General features: G+C 44.9%; 1 long non-coding RNA gene across 1 annotated transcript in view; it reads left to right on the forward strand.

The window, feature by feature from the left end:
* LOC133609587 (uncharacterized) overlaps positions 1 to 18,066 on the forward strand; it is a 168,048-nt gene that overhangs the window by 36,646 nt on the left and 113,336 nt on the right. The window contains exon 4 of the long non-coding RNA XR_009815742.1: positions 12,477 to 12,613. This is a non-coding gene — a long non-coding RNA (uncharacterized lncRNA). The remainder of the gene's footprint in view (positions 1 to 12,476; positions 12,614 to 18,066) is intronic.

An 18,066-nucleotide genomic window follows, 5' to 3' on the forward strand; every position in this document is an offset into this window, starting at 1 on the left:
ACCTTATTGCTTTTTTATCCTGCACTACTATGAGCTAATGCAACAAAATGTTGTTCTTATCTGTACTGTAAAGTTCAAATTTGAATGACAATAAAAAAAGGAAGTCTAAGAATATTTGGATTGAATACTATTTGTCCTGACCGAGGTCTCAGGAGCTGAATATAGAAGCTTAATCCATGAAACGAAATTGTTAAAAAGCCAAATCTCTCAACGACATAAAATAGATAATTCCACTCCACTCGGTCAAATGCCTTTTCAGCATCTATAGATATCACTGCCTCCTCCATGTTAGTTAGGAGCAGGCACAGTGTACAATATGTTGAAACGACGCCGAAGATTGGAAAAGGAGTGCCTATTCCGAATAAGCCCAGTTTGATCTGCATCAATAGTAGAAGAGAGAATATTATCCAGAAGTAAAGCCAGCAGTTTCTATAATAATTTAAATAGTTTAATCATATTCGGATGATCCAGTTGAAATTCTAGAGTATTTATTAGTAGCCAGCGAGAAGGTATATTTTTGATGTGACAGATGACAGATCACCGGAAGTATATTACCCGAGGGGTTGGGGAGGTGGCTACAGGGTAGCGTTGCCAAATGAGAAACTTTTTCTGAGTTTTTTGCATGCATATTATAGAATTTTACATTACATTTTTAATTACGGTATAGTAATGTTAGTTATCTACTAAAAAAACAAAAAATTATGTGGCACAGGTTGCCAAAAAGACAGCCCACAGAGGTTGGTAGATGAGAATAAATCCAAAGGTGAAATATAGTGCAGGAAATTGTGTCTTGATTTTCCAAATTTTCTTTCGGGGCTTGCGTGACAGCACATCCTGCTGATTTAACTCTTTTTTTTTTAATGTCAGTTTCCCCCTTTTTTTTAGCAAAAGGTGCACACATGCCTGATTCTTTGAAATTAGGGCTGGGCGATATGGCCTTTTTTTAATATCGCGATATTTTAAGGCCATATCGCGATACACGATATATATCTCGATATTTTGCCTTAGCCTTGAATTAACACTTGATGCATATAATCACAGCAGTATGATGATTCTATGTGTCTACATTAAAACATTCTTCTCCATACTGCATTAATTTATGCTACTGTAACCTATTTTTATGGGCTTTCCTCTTGGTGATGTTAAGTTCCTGTTATACGCTGTCATACAGTATATCAGTATATGCCTCGAGCTCTTATTTTGAAGGCGCTAAGAGCGGAGGTGAGGTCACGTTGTTGGAGTGGAGCGAAGGTTTTGAAAAGAAGGAAAATAAAGGGTCCTCGTGTAAACTGGAGATTCCGTGTTTATTATTTTGTAGTTTCATACCGTATAGGCGACATATATAAACCCTCGGTTACATTGGTGGCAGCGGTGGGATCAAGGTCCCGCAAAAGAAAGACTCTAATTACGGTAAAGTTAGGAGAGTCGGTTAGCTTCATCTCAGTTAGCCGCAGCTAGCAACGGCGGAGCGTCGTCTTGTCAGAAAGCACGAAGACTTATTTCATCTTACTGCTGCTATGTGGAATAAAGGCGAGGACCCGCTGGACTATAGCTACAGGGAGCAACGTGGAGAAAGATTGTGCGCCAGCAATGTAAAGATTGAACTGCCGCAGCCATTTTCCGGTGAGGAAAAACAAAGTTTCCCCTGCTGGGCCAGACAATATGAAGTAGCAGTGAAGGCGCTGGTTGGAGGCACGGGCAGTAGCTTGGACTATGAACTGGTGAGGATTTTACCCACGCGGCTGACAAAGGCTGCTTTTCTTCTATGGGATAGCTTGCCAGCTGCCGTTCAGGTGGACTATGATCAGGTGAAAGAGAAATTGCAGGAGGCTTTTGGACAAAAACGTTTTCTAGACTGTTTCAGAGCAAACATCTCTGCCCGCCTACGTGCTCCCGGAGAGAGTCTGGAAGTATATGCAGCAGACATAAGCAAGCTAGTCCAAGAGGCATTCCCAGGCTATGGTGATATAGCTCAGAAAGAGGAGAAATTTCTCAGATTTCTGGCTGGACTCGACCCGGCTCTGAGAGCTAAATGTCATGAGCAGGGAGCGACTGATTTGGAGGAGGCCCTGACCATCGCTGGCCGGTGTGAGATGGCCAGAGAGGCCCTAAGGATGGACTATGTCAGCACACAGGTACGCCCACCTCCCACTGAAAACGGTACTGCGGCCATGGTGCACTCCATATCTGATGATGGCGGTGGTTTGTATAGGACTATGGACAGACTTACTGCAGATATGAGGGAAATGAGGATGGAAATGAAACAAATGGCAGAGGAAAACACCCGACTGCGATCCAGCTACTGGAAAGATGAACGGCGAGCACCTCATCCAGTACGTGGAAGTCAATATCAGTGTACTTGTGGGGAGCAAGGCTGTCCGTCTCGCCCATGGGGTCAACAGAGAGGGCGTTCACCTGACCGTGGCTGGCGCGAGCGGCGCGCAGAAGGAGGGCCGAGGGACAAACAGGACTATTGGAGCCCCTACAACAACCGAGCCAACTCTCCAAGTTGGCGGGGTCCAAGACCTGCTAGGAGCCCCTCTAATGAGGAAACACAGAGACGGCGAGGTGTGCATTTTCTCTCCTCCAGGAGGGAAGACGCTACAAACCAGTCGGGAAAAGAGATGTAGCTGATGTTGCAGCCCAAACATCAGCTACAGAACCTATGGGCCCTATGGAGGGAGTGATGTTTATCCCCTCCATGAGCAACGCAATGACACCGGACAAGACAGAACAGCGAACCTCATATGTGAGGGGAAGCATTGAAGGGACTGAAATTAACATATTGATCGATTCAGGAGCAACCGAGTCGTTTATCAGTGACAACTTCCGCATGTCTGTTCCAGCCCTGCATAAGCAACCCTTAACGGCGGATTTTATTGCTGCACGGGCGGTGAATGGACAGTTGCTCGACACACTGGTCACTATAACAGTGACTCTGCGTCTGGAAAAGACCTCCCGGCAGCAGGTTTTCCATGTTATTAGAGGGTCCACACAAACAGCGCTACTGGGCTTGGACTTTCTTGTCGCAAATCACGCCCTCCTAGATTATGCCCGTGGCCAACTACACCTATGGGACACTGTACTTTCACTCCTGAGTGGCAAAGACTTGATCCCGGAGTGTTGCAATGTTTCCATCGCCACTGTCGTGACACTGCCCCCCCTCAGCGAGATGCTGGTGCCTGTGAGTGTGTCCCCACCTGGGCCCGTTGATCAGCTTCCTGACTTTGTGGGTTACTTATCACCCAACCTTAAAGGCAAAAGTGAATGTGTCATAGCTCACACGGTGACATCTGTAAAGGACGGGGTTACCACCGCCCGTGTGTTGAACCCTACAGATCAAGACATTATACTGAGAGAAGGCGTGCACCTCGGGGAGTTTTTCTCAGTAGATGAGGCCGAGATTGTGACACTTCCTCAGGGTCCAACCGAGACTGTCTCTGCTATTTCATGCAGTGAGGTGCCTGTGGTGTCACTGGAGGAGTCTTCTGCTAGTCAGCAACAGAAAGCACAACTGGCTGCACTGCTGGCTGAGCATCAGGAGATATTCAACCTGTCAAAAGGGGGGCCTGGCAGATGCACCCTTATCCAACATCACATCAAGACCGGTGATCATCCTCCTTTGCGGCAACGCGCCTACCGGACTTCACCAGAAAAGAGAGAGGAAATAGACAGGCAGGTGACTGCCCTGTTGGCGGACGGGGTGATTGAGGAAAGCTGCAGCCCATGGGCCTCGCCTGTGGTCCTTGTAAAGAAGAAGAATGGTGAGTGGAGATTCTGCATTGACTATCGTCGTCTGAACAGTGTAACCGTGAAAGATTCTCATCCGCTCCCCAGGGTGGATGAGACCCTGGATGCGCTGGCGGGCTCCCTGTGGTTCAGCACGTTGGACTTCACTAACGGATATTGGCAGGTCGAGGTCGCTGAGGGAGACAGGGAGAAAACTGCCTTCACCACGGGCCGGGGCCTCTACCAGTGGCGGTCTATGCCGATGGGCCTTACTAACTCACCTGCAACATTTCAGCGCATGATGGAGCTGGTGCTCAGAGGGCTCCCCTGGCAAGTGTGTATGGTGTACCTTGACGACGTGTTAATATACAGCCCCACCTTTGAGGCCCATCTCACCAGTTTGCGTGAAGTTTTCTCCAGGATCAATGCAGCTGGCCTCAGGCTGAATCATAAGAAATGTCATCTGGCTCGAAATCATGTAGTGTTCCTGGGACATGTTGTTTCTCGCCACGGCTTACAGCCCGACCCTCGAAACACGGACAAAGTCAGAACCTGGCCCACACCACAAAACCCAACCGAAGTGAGAGCCTTTGTGGGCCTTTGTTCTTACTACAGACGCTTTGTTAAAAACTTTGCCCAGTGTGCAGCCCCTCTGCACCGCCTCACCTGCAAAGATACACCTTTTAAATGGACAAGCGAGTGTGACACAGCCTTTGAGTACCTGAAGGGGGTGCTTTCATCTGCTCCAGTTGTCACCATGCCTGACTTTAACATCCCTTTTAAAGTGTACACAGATGCCTCTTTGGAAGCAGTGGGGGCAGTGTTGGCTCAGGACAAGGACGGATTGGAGCGTGTGGTGTCATACGCTAGCCAAGCACTCAGTTCCCCAGAAAAGCGCTGGTCTACATTTGACAGAGAGCTGTGGGCCGTAGTGTGGGCTACACGGCAATTCAGACATTACATAGGATCAGCTGCCTTTAGCATCATAACTGATCACAAGCCTCTGCTGGGCCTGCGTGGCATGTCCATTGACAAGGATCCCACGGGACGCAGAGCAAGATGGATACTGGAACTGGACCCTTATAACTGGAGGATGCAGCACAAGGACGGCAAACGGCATACTAATGCTGATGCACTCTCACGGCGTCCTCAAGACCCTGTGCCTAGTGTGGTAAACGCAGGTGAGACAACCACACAAGTGAATGTCATCGGCTCAGATATAGAGCCCAGCGTTCCCCAACCAGTCACTCACCCGCTACAAACACACATGGGAAACCCCCCAACCTCTGACCTCCATACAGGGGCGCAGCAGGTGGAGAAAAACAGTGAGGCGCAGGACTTGTCGTTCAAACATGCACTTTCACATGACGGAACGGAAATGAGGGGGCTACAACGGGCCGACCCAGATATTAATCGGGTGTTGGACTGGATGGAGAGAAGTGGCTCTCGACCATCTAAGGGGCAGATGAGAGGTAGCTCCCGGTGGCTTCGAAAATTATGGACTGAATATCCCCGCCTCACTGTTGTTAATGGACTACTTTGCAGGACGGTGAACTCTGCCCTCACCGGAGATGCTCTGTGTCAGGTTGTCATGCCCTCCTCACTTATCTCTGATGTGCTGCAGCATCTACATGGGGGCTCTACATCGGCACATTTTTCTGTGGAACGAGTGTGGGAACGTGCAAGGGAAACTTGCTATTGGCCGTTCATGTTCAAAGATATTCAGCGGTGGTGTGAACAGTGCATCCCACGTCAAACCCGCAAGGCCCCGGTGCCTAAGCATCGGGCACCGATGGGGAGCGTCCATGCAACTCGGCCACTCCAGAGAGTGGCAACGGACATTCTTGAACTGCCAGTGACTTCTAAAGGAAATAGATACGTGTTAGTAGTGGAAGACTACTTTACCAAGTTTGTGAATCTGTATGCGCTCTCTAACCAAACAGCACAGTCGGTAGCACAGTGTTTGTTCGATGACTATGTGATGGTGCATGGTGTTCCTGAAGTGATTCATAGTGATCAGGGGTGGCAGTTTGAAGCTGAAATTGTTCAAAGACTGTGTCAGCTCCTGGGAATTAAAAAGACACGCACTACACCTTATAATCCCAAATCGGACGGAATGGTTGAACGCTCTAACCGCACTCTGATCGACCAGCTTGCCAAATCGTTGCTCGCCTGCGGTGGTGAGTGGGATGATTATCTGAAACAGGTGGCTTTCGCCTATAACACATCTGTGCATGCCTGCACCAACTACAGTCCGTACTATCTACTTCACGGACGGGAGGCTCGTGTTCCAGTGGATGTGTTGGTGCCGTCTCACCTGGTGCGCTCAGACTTGCCTCTTTCTCATGCAGACTTTGTGGCCTCGTTAGCAGAGAGGCTGGAGACTGCTTTCGCTGGTGCCAGGCAAGGTGGCGCCAACGCTTACGAGAAGCAAAAGCTGTACTATGATGGAGCTGTGCGTCACCGGCCGTATGCAGTAGGGGATCTGGTTTGGCTACGTAATCCGACAGAGGACAGGATGAAACTTGCTCCCCACTGGAAGGGGCCCTACAGGGTCCTGTCCGTGTTGGACTCTCAAGGGGAACCTGGACTCACCTATCATATTGACAACCCTTTGGAGTTTGATGGACGGGGGCAGGTCGTCCATTATGATAGACTGAAACCATACACACTACCGATGGCTGCTGGTTTTTCAAATGGCCTGTCTGCTTCGCCTTCTCCTAGTCAGGCTCCCTCATTGCTGGACGAGGGGTCGCCAGAGTGGGGTGCTAGGGCTGACGAGCCGCTGATCTCTGGTGACACAGGGACTGTTCAGATTACAGGCACCAGAGAGCCACTACAGACTGTTTCTCGTTCTGGGAGGAATGTGCGACAACCAGTTCGTTTCAAGGACTTTGTCACTTTTGGTTAGCTGTTTAGAAATAGAAGAAATTAAACAAAAATTTGGGCTTTCGGTTAAAGATTGTCAAGGTCACTTAACATGTTCTTACTGTGATGGCACATGTTTCATATGTGTATAGTATGTCTGGAGGCTATGGTGTATCAGAATTTTCTGGTGTACGTGGGAATAGTGTGGCATGCGTGACTGTGCAGTGGTGTGAGGGGAACATGCATATATATATATATTTTTTTTTTGTGTGTGTGTTAACTCCTGTGTTTTTTTTACTGCCTGTGTTATTTTTGCATATTCTGTTATGGTGTTGAAACGAGGACTTTTCTTTTTGTAGGAGGGGAGGTATGTAACCTATTTTTATGGGCTTTCCTCTTGGTGATGTTAAGTTCCTGTTATACGCTGTCATACAGTATATGCCTTGAGCTCTTATTTTGAAGGCGCTAAGAGCGGAAGTGAGGTCACGTTGTTGGAGTGGAGCGAAGGTTTTGAAAAGAAGGAAAATAAAGGGTCCTCGTGTAAACTGGAGATTCCGTGTTTATTATTTTGTAGTTTCATACCGTATAGGCGACATATGTAAACCCTCGGTTACACTACTTTTAAACTTTCATGCAGAGAAGGAAATCACAACTAAAAAAATCACTAATTTTTTCATACAGTGTTGATCTGGAAATGTTTGCCTCGGCATTTTGATGGTGTGGGCGTGTGGCACCGAACGGAGATGTTGACATGCGGAGTAAGCACTCTTCATTCTATAGCAGGTGACTTTTCAAATGATGCTACATATTAGCAGTAATGCTACTTTTTATAGCAACGCTTTTGCCCCACACTTGACAAATTACGGTTGTCGGTTCAACATATTCCCACTTGAAGCCAAACCACCGCCAGACGATGGACCCCTTGCTGCTTTTTGGGGGAATGAATTCTTCCTTCATTTGTTACCAGATTCGCACCTTCTTTCTCTCGTATTACCACTCGCACGGCTGCGCTAGCATCACAGCTAACGTTAGCCATGCTGCTACCTCTCTGCTCCGCGAGGGCGTATACATATGTGACGTATGACGTGACAGTATGTGACGTATGTAAGAAGGTGCGCTTGTCTGTCTGTGAGAAGGAAACACAGGAAAGAGCGAGGAGAGCCTGTAGTGTAATGCCAGCAGCTAAAAGCATCTGCGTGAAAACGTATACTGGAATATCACGATATAGTCATTTTCTATATCGTACAGAGACAAACCCGTGATATATCGAGTATATCGATATATCGCCCAGCCCTATTTGAAATTATTAGTTTTTGAAACATTTTTGAAATATATCTTTTTTCAACACTCCATGATTTTCCTAAAATACATTGAATTATTTATATTTTTCCTTGTTTGTCCCATTATGAACATATGATTTTCATTATAAGGCGGTATGAAACCTGCACAGTGCCGTTTCGATTATTCTAGTTCCCTATTTATTCTACACGAGCAGGTCAAAATATTAGTCTCAGCACTCTTGAAGCACAATATTACATATATTGTTTGATTAGGTTCTGAGTGCAGCTGAGATAGGCTCCAGCACCCCCCGCGACCCCGAAAGGGACAAGCGGTAGAAAATGGATGGATTGGGTTCTGGAAGTGAGACGGTGCACACCTCTTCTTTTGGACGGCACTAGATTGTGCAGGTGTACTTAATGAAGTGCTACAAAATGTCTTCCTAAGAAGGAATTTCCCCATAGTGCCGTGTTAAGTGCTCTTTGGTGTCAGCAAGCACTCATCATCCGTGTCCCGGCCACGTATGCGAGAGTCCCGATGAGCGGCGGCTTCACGTGTAAGCGCCCCGCATGGGACTCACCTGTTATTGACATGCGGTGAGAGGGGGAGGGAGGTGGGTGGCGCTGTTCCTGCTGGGACTCTTGAACTTGAGCGCGGCGAGGCTGGAGAGTTCAGCGCAGTTAATGTTCAAGCCGTTTGATCCATGCCGAGAAGTGGCATTCCGCGAATTCCTCAGCAGCCTCGAGAGACGATGAAGGTCTCCACAGAAGACGCTTTACACTCGGCCTCCTTCTTCTTCCTTTTTCACACTTTGGCAACGCACAGCAGGGATGAAACACAGCTTACTGTCAGGATGGCTCACACGTTGTGACCCTTCCTTTTATTGTGCTCATACATAAGAGTTTGGCGGGCAGATGACTGTGTCCACTTTGTCAATGCAATTAATCATTACACCATGAGCTCACACTTTTGGGATCCTTCCCGCTGCACTTGTGTGTCACTGCGACCCACCGCATTGAACCGTGGCTGGTTGAGCAAGCGCTGCTCTTCTTATCTAACTCTTTGTATCCCCCGCCGCCGACTCGCAAAACCCTTGCAAGTGATGTTTTGTAATTTGCTTAAAACGTCCGCCATGTGCTCGCCAGACGCCCGCAGCAGATGTCACCGCCGAGACCACCAATTTATCGGCTGCGTTGAATAACGCCGAGCCGTAAAATGCTGATTGATTGATTGTTTCTATTGTTGGCCCGCTGCTGGCTTTAGGGGGCTTTAATGTAAGGGTGATTAACTAATGGAGGCGCATGGTCATAATCCCAGGTAAGAGTCCCGTGGCACAATAACACAGCCATCGTTTGGCCTGTGGATGCTTTGATAGCCTTCATGCAGGCTCTCTTCAGATGGCACACGTCAAATCTTGAGGGCCATCAGTGTGGAAGCAGACCAGACCTGGGGGGTGGGGGGGTCGGGTCGTCTGGTCCGCTAAAGAACAATAGACTGAAGTGGGTACCTACTCAACTCACTGCGTCTCTACTCGCCATTCACGCTTATTTGTTATCATGTACATGTCGTCAACAAGTATGTTCATGGTTTCTCCTTGATTGCCACTATATATGTGACGGTGGGGGCGTGGCTGGGGGCGTGGTCAATGTGACATCATCATTAATGACACGATCATTTTGATTTGCAATGATGCATATGTTTTCTTTAAAAAGGCAAATGTTTTATTTATATTTAAAAACAAATGTTATTGTTATTAGTTAGGAATACAATTAATAACATTAATAACCATCCATCCATCCATTTTCTACCGCTTGTCCCTTTTGGGGTCGCGGGGGATGCTGGAGCCTATCTCAGCTGCATTCGGGCGGAAGGCGGGGTACACCCTGGACAAGTCGCCATCTCATCGCAGGGCCAAACATTAATAACATGTTTCTTATATAATAAGAATCACAATCGGCTTTTTACACAAAAAATTTGACTTGTTAGACCAGGGGTAGGGAACCTGTGGCTCTTTTGATGACTGCATCTGGCTCTCAGATAAATCTTAGCTGACATTGCTTAACACCATAAGTAATGAATAATTCCGCTGGTAAACACAGTGTTAAAAATAACGTTCAAAATATCAAACATTGTCATGCATTTTAATCCATCCATCCGTTTTCTACCGCAACTGTTCAAAAAGTCGCATTAATGGTAAGAAGTATTTTATTTATTATTGGTTAGCTTCAGTATAACAATGTTATTAAAAAAAATAAGAGACTTATACTTGCTCTTACTTAAAAATACATTTTAAAATATTTGGATTTTACGGCTCTCTCCGCCAAAAAGGTTCCCGACCCCTGTGTTAGACTGTGCTCTCTTTGTTCAATGCAGTTTTAATGTATTAAGGGATTAGCTCAAGACTAACTCAAATTAGCATGGCCAATCGCAGGGCACGGATAGACAATCCTTCACACTAACATTCATGTCTGTGGACAATTTACAGTCTCCAATGAAGCTAACATGCATATTTTGGACTGTGGGAAGAAACTGAAGTGTCAGGAAAAGCCTGCAGGCGCACTGGGACAAATGCACACTCTACCCGGTGATGTCCAAACGGAGGTTCGAAGACGCACACGGTGTAAAGTTAGACGTTATTGTCGGTAGTAATGTCAAATGACTTAGGGTAGTTTACACTAGCTTGAACAAGAAATGCTTTAATTTGCTTCAAATACCTTTCTCTTCAACTTTCTCTTCTCACTCGTTTAGGTGTGCGCTTCTGACAGGCGATTTAGATGCATTTTTCTTTTTTCAAAATAAAGCAATGAGGAACGGTTTTATGATACAGTATTTAAGCTATTTTTCAAACCTATTATAGCCAACAGTATATATCCAGGCATACAATATACATCCATCATTTTTCTACCGCTTACCGCTCTCTGGGTCGCAGGGGTGGCAGGAGCCTATCTCAGCTGCATTCGGGCGGAAGGCGGGGTACACCCTGGATGAGTCGCCACCTCATCGCAGGGCCAACACAGATATACAGACAACATTCACACTCACATTCACACACTAGGGCCAATTTAGTGTTGCCAATCAACCTATCCCCAGGTGCATGTATTTGGAAACTCCACACAGAAAGACCCGAAGCCCGGGGATCGAACCCAGGACCTTCTTTTAGTTTTCATGTAAAAAAAAATGTTGTCATGGAAAAAAAAGAAAGAACTGTATATTAACTATCTTTGTGTATTTTTCCGGCCCACGAGTGAGGGTTATGTTCAGTTTTTGTCCACATCACCAATCTAGGAAAAATACAAATTTCCAAAGTGTAGGATCATTATGATTTTGTAGCTCCTAATAGGGTAAATCTTTTTTTTCTGTGTACTATTTCGCTTATTGAGCGCATTTCATTTTCCTTTCTGCGCAGCTTTTTGTAAAAAAAAAAAAAAAAGATACATTTTCCTTACTATTAATTTATTTATTTTTAAATCTATTAGATGACCGTTGAACATCATGGAACACCAACTCAATATCAGTGTGGTGTCAATACAGGTAGTGAGTGTGTCATACACTCACTATCATCATTTACCCATCACTAGTTATATTTTTAATCCAGTATTTATTTATTTATCCTCAATGTTTTTGATTTACTTAATTTATGACTCCACTTAATCCAATTCGTTTTCTATATTAACAATTTATAAATGTTTATTAATCTATCATTTTTATTTGAATCCTTATTTTTTACATATTTAATTATTTTGTCATTAGAGTATTTATTGAAATTTTTCAATAAAGTTTTCCTCCCTCATCTTAATTTGTCTATTTACTCAGTAAGTGAACATTTTCAGTAATAGATAAGGTCACGGTGAAAAAATAGGATTAAATGGGCTCTGCTTCTTCCTACCACTTTTTAGACAGATTCAGTTGTGCAAATGTAAAGATGTGATGGTCCTGAACATGTCTGAAACAAAATGTATGCCCACTTACAAAGGACAAAAATGTTATTATACTCCACAGTCTCCTTATTGCTGCAGTGCTCTGTTTCCTGTAAATACACGCGGCACTTACTGTCCTTTGGAGTTGTGGTTCGTTAGCACCCCTCGTACCAAATGCAAATGTTTGTAATCACCGTAGTTACTTTTGAGCACACACTTGCCAATGTTAGCTTTCCCAGATGTGCCACAGTCTCCACTTTGCTGCCCTTTGCTCGCTGCCTTCAGTTTGTTCTTGGATAAAATTTATTGTATTCTGTTTTTTTTGTTTTGTTTTCCTCTATTTGTCATAAAACCTGTGGTCACACACACACAAATACAAATACAATACAAGAACAATTCTTGTAAAACACATTTTGATGTAATATCCATAAACAAAGTATGTTTTTACTCACGTTTGTTTTTGAATTGTCTCATTTTTGCGATGCCACAATATCGCTTTTGCTGATGATTTTGTTTTACATTATTCTTTTTTTTTTTAGCAAAAGGGCCTTAATGTTTATTTAAACCAATAAATACTTAAAAAAACAACAACAACATCATGGGTTACAACGCAATTTTTGTCGAGGAAGATTTTAATTTTAGTGCAGATCTGGGAATTTATTATCTTTTTTGTTGTTGTTGCAGTCTACTGCCTTCAGGGGCCACAAGAGGAAGTGACCAACCAGATTCAGCAGATGGAGCAGCGGTAGAAAAAGGCTGTTTGTGGCAGATGACACCCACCTATCACCCTCTACAGGACTGGAGTGGAACTGTATCACTTGGTATGTTTGTGTTTTTATTTTATTTTTTATTTCCCTAAGCATTTTTAACCTTTGTTTTGAATGATGGTTTACTGGCTACGCGTCCTCACAAGTCGAGTAAAAGTTCCATGTGTTCAATTTCAAACGTCTCGACATTTAGAGCCTATCAGGCACACAAAAATCAATCGGAAGAGGAAATGTACGGTGTGGTTACATTGTTTGCATGGTGAGTTGTGAAAGTGGGATTTTTGCTTTGTGAGTGTGATGTTTGCCTGCAGCGACACCCCTGACATGAAAGCTGAGTCTTCACCATTGTGGGCAAAAGTAATGGGACGCTTCATCAGGCAGTCGGGTTGAATATTTGCCAGAGATGTTGGACAATTGGATGCTTGTGGTAACAGTTTAGGTTGTCCGTGTACAAAACAAGGTTTATAACGGCATGTTTGGATGAGTTTGGTGTGGAAGAAGCCCTTCAGTCCTTCACAAATGAACCAAAGTCTTGTTTTATCCAAGATGGCCGCTGTAGTGGCTGCTGGTTGTAGGAGCTGTGTGACCTTCTGTATGTTCCTCTGTGTTCTTGGCACTTCCCTCTTGTTTTCATGTGTTTTTTGCCTTTTGGTTCGGGCCCCACTTCAAGGTGTGGCACTTTTGTGACATCTGCTGTGCTTTTTGGTGGGGTTTTTTGTAAACTCTTGGCTCTACTTGAGGGAGTTTTGGCCATGGCCATATTTGCACCGGAGACCAGCTGCTGGCTCCCCGCCACACCCGAGTCCGTGTAAAGAGACTGAAGGAGATGCGGAGGAAGAGACGGAGCTGCGGATCTATCACTGAGCGTCAGAATGGACGATCTTCACCCTGGTAGAATGAGCATGTATCGGACGTATCGGTCTCCTTGGATGGATTCTCACTCATCCACGCCAACTGGACATTGGCCGAGAGCTAGTGGGCAGCCTAAGACAGAATCGGCTCTCTTGGTGGCTTTATTGGGTCTGTTCCTGTCTCTGGCCGTGCTCCCCCCACACCCCAGTAGACCTATCCCCAGGTGCATGTCTTTGGACCTGGGGATAGGTCCAAAGACATACATATATATATGTGTATATATATATATATATATATATATATATATATATATACATACAGTATGTCTTAAGACCTTTAGGGGGGAGAATCTTCGTGTCTCTCTGTCCTTTCCAGCAACTTTCCTTTCCCCTTTCAACTCCACAGCACACGTCACTTCCCATCCTTGTCCCGGAAGTCCCGCCCCCCAGTCAAGCCATAGACTAGAACCCTTAGGCGTCTGTGACGACACTGACTCTTAGGAAAAAAATATATTTGACCGTCAGCACAGTCCCATTCAAGATCAGACAAACATTACAGGTGCTGAACATTTTAATTTCCCCTCGGGGATTAATAAAGTATTTCTGATTCTGATTCTGATGATTTTACTTTATAAAACCTCTTTGGGGATATATGTCGTTTGAAAAAATTTAAAATACTGAAATCATGTCATATTTATAGAATGTGCTTTTTTTATATTTGAAGATGATTGTGCCCACGGCTGTTCTTATTTGTCAGGGTATTGTTATTCTCATGACATTCAACTGATCAGTTGTCTTAGAAGACGTTTGGCCTCTCATCTAGTTGTTTTCATCAGTTCATGCTCATAGACTTAGCTTAATTTATCTAGTCTGAGTGCTTGGTGCCATGGTCCTAACTATTTCTCTTCAAACATGAGGAAGAGCATATGCACAGGAAGGAGGGCTTTTGTAGTGTAAAAAAGAATGTGTCCAACAAATGTTAACTATAGAATTTAATGATTCATACACCGTATCGAATCTTAATGAATCGTTTATACACTAAATCGAATCGTATCGTTCATACACAAAATGTAATCGTATCGAATCATTCATACACTAAATCGAATCACATCAAATTGTTCTGTTTTAAAAGTAAATTGTTTCTGAATCGTATCGTAACCCATGTATCAAAATGCGAATCGAATCGTCCATCACTAAGAGATCTACATCCCAAGTCGTTTGTCTATTTATTGTGCAAATGTATGTGTGCAATATGTATTATTCATTGCAAATGTTTTTTTTTTTTTGTTGTGTTTTTTGTAGCTGTATGTAGAAATGAAGTGGCAGCTGGTAGCAGCTGCTCTGTGCTATTTTAATGTATTTTATTTCCTTTTGTGTTCTTAAATGTTCCCCTCTTGTTTTCATGTAGGGTTTTTTGCCTTATTTTTGTGGACTTTTTGTATCTGCACTGCAACCACATAATTTCCCCATTGTGGGATAAAGTATATCCTATCCTAGAAAGTGTTCCTAAAGGACAAATGAAGCTGGGGAAAATGATGGTGGTCATTTCCAGGGGAAATGATCCTGCTTAGTGTCAAAGAACAACACGTCACCTCTGCTCTTTCTTGGACCTTATTGGGTCACAAGAAGGCTCATTCCGAGCGTCGTCAACCTGGCAAGCAGAGGGGGGGTGCAGGGCTCGAGGGTTTGGAGGGTCGGGGGGTTCAACAGCAGCTCTCCGGTGACATGAGAGGATTGCTGATATAATCCTCTTACTGTATGCTGTAATGGTGCGGGTAAACTTTGGCTAGACCTGACGCACACACGGTCACACACACGGACGAACAAATGCGCACAACCACACAGTCACACAATGTGACGCCCTCTGTTCCCAGCTTGCTTTTTTATTTACTTTTACTAAAGATTGGATTGCAGCATTTGAGGTCATGTTGTAGCTCTTTTTTTATGCCACTTGCAATTTTCTCCTGTCTTGAGACCTCGAGAAGCAGTTTTCATGTTGCAGATTCATCAACCTTAATTTGTCTTAATTTTGAAGACATTTTTTATTTGATATATATATATATATATATATATATATATATATATATATATATATATATATATATATATATATATGTATATATATATATATATATATATATATATATATATATATATGTATGTGTGTGTGTTTGTGTCTATATGTATATGTGGGCATATATATATATATATATATATATATATATATATATATATATATATATATATATATATATATATACACACATATATATATATATATATATATATATATATATACATATATATATAAACACACATATATGCACCCACATATACATATATACACATAAATATTTATATATATATACACAAACACACACATATATATATATATATATACATATATATATATATATATATATATATATATATATATATATACACATATATATATATTTATTTATTTATTTATATATATATATATATATATATTGCTTGCCCTGTAGAAGAGATTGACCATCATCTCAATGCCACCTTCAGTGACTTTTCAAGGGATCAAGAGCTTGGCCCTTCTGAGGCACTGGTGACTCCAGCAGATCCAGTGTCCCATTTCAACAGTGATGAACCCACCCTGGCAGAGGTTAAGGAAGTTGTGAAAGCTGCAAGATCTGGTTCGGTTCCCGGCCCCAGCGGTGTACCCTACAAGGTCTACAAGCAGTGTCCACGGCTCCTCAAGCGTCTGTGGAAGATCTTGAAGGTGATTTGGCGGAGAGGGAAAGTCTCTGCCCAGTGGAGATACGCGGAAGGCGTCTGGATCCCGAAGGAAGAGAACTCCAGCAACATCGAGCAGTTTCGTATAATCTCGCTGCTCAGCGTTGAGAGCAAGATTTTCTTTAAGATCCTGTCCCAACGACTTACCGAGTTCCTCTTGAAGAACGCCTACATAGACACCTCTGTCCAGAAGGGGGGAGTACCTGGAGTGCCTGGGTGCCTGGAGCATACAGGAGTGGTGACACAGTTGATCCGGGAGGCAAGGGAGAGCAAAGGAGATTTGGCAACTCTCTGGCTTGACTTAACCAACGCCTACGGATCTATCCCGCACAAACTTGTTGAAATAGCTCTGACAAGACACCATGTTCCTGGGAAAATCTGCAACCTCATCATGGACTACTACAACAACTTCGAAGCAAGAGTCTCCTCAAGCCAAGTAACATCTGCCTGGCACCGCCTGGAGAAGGGCATAATCACTGGTTGTACAATCTCAGTGTCACTCTTCTCCTTGGCAATGAACATGATTGTCAAGTCTGCGGAGGTTGAATGCAGAGGGCCAAAATCAAGATCTGGGACCCGGCAGCCCCCCATAAGAGCTTTTATGGATGACTTGACAGTGATGACCACATCTGTGCCTGGGTGCAGGTGGCTCCTCCAGGGGCTTGAACGGCTCATCACATGGGCAAAGATGAGCTTCAAGCCAGCAAAGTCCAGGTCTCTGGTCCTAAAGAAAGGTAAAGTGGCCGACCATTTCCGCTTTACTGTTGGAGGCTACTTGATTCCAACGGTGACCGAAAGACCTGTCAAGAGCCTGGGCAAGATCTTTGATAGCTCCCTGAAGGACGCAGTGGCTTTGCAGCAGACAAAGAGCGACCTGACCTCATGGCTCACAGCCATCGACAAATCTGGTCTCCCAGGAAAGTTTAAAGCCTGGATGTACCAACACGGAGTCTTGCCTAGAATACTCTGGCCTCTTTTAATCTACGAGGTACCAATGACAACGGTTGAGGTACTAGAGAAGACCATCAGCCAGTTCCTAAGGAGATGGCTGGGGCTCCCTCGGTCCTTAAGCAGCATTGCTCTTTATGGCCATTCCACCAAGCTGCAGCTCCCTCTCAGGGGACTGTCGGAGGAATTCAAGGTCACCCGCTCCAGAGAGGTAATGATGTACAGGGACTCCGCAGATGTCAAGGTAGCCTCGGCAGGAATCGTTGTTAAGACCGGGAGGAAATGGCAGGCACAAGAAGCCGTAAGCAGAGCAGAGGCGCGGCTGAGGCACAAAACCTTGTTGGGTACTGTGGCAAGGGGGAGGGCAGGCCTCGGCAGCTTTCCAAAGCCACGTTGGGACCGGGCCCGTGGCAAGGAGAAGCGCCAACTGGTCCAAGAGGAGATCCGTGCAGAGGTGGAGGAAGAACGTTGCTGCCGGATGGTCAGCATGTCCAAACAAGGGGCGTGGACAAGGTGGGAGCATGCAGAACCTCGAAAACTCACCTGGGCAGAGCTCTGGAGAGCTGAACCTCTGCGCACAAAATTCCTCATACAGTCTGTGTACGATGTCCTCCCATGCCCCGCCAACCTGCACATCTGGGGCCTAGCAGACACTCCGGAGTGCAAACTGTGCCAAAGGAGGGGCACCTTGGAGCACATCCTGAGCTGTTGCCCAAAGGCACTAGGGGAGGGGCGGTATCGCTGGCGCCACGACCAAGTTTTAAAAGCCCTGGCGGATTCTATCTGCGCAGCGATACAAAACAGCAAGTCCCAGGCCGCCCCGAAGCAGTCAATCACCTTCATCAGAGCAGGACAGAAGGCAAGCTGTCAGCCCAACTTCTCAGGAGGGCTCCTGGCCACCGCTCGTGACTGGCAGCTCCATGTTGACCTGGGAAG

This window comes from Nerophis lumbriciformis, linkage group LG07 (assembly GCF_033978685.3).
Source record: "Nerophis lumbriciformis linkage group LG07, RoL_Nlum_v2.1, whole genome shotgun sequence".
Taxonomy (NCBI): Eukaryota; Metazoa; Chordata; class Actinopteri; order Syngnathiformes; family Syngnathidae; genus Nerophis; species Nerophis lumbriciformis.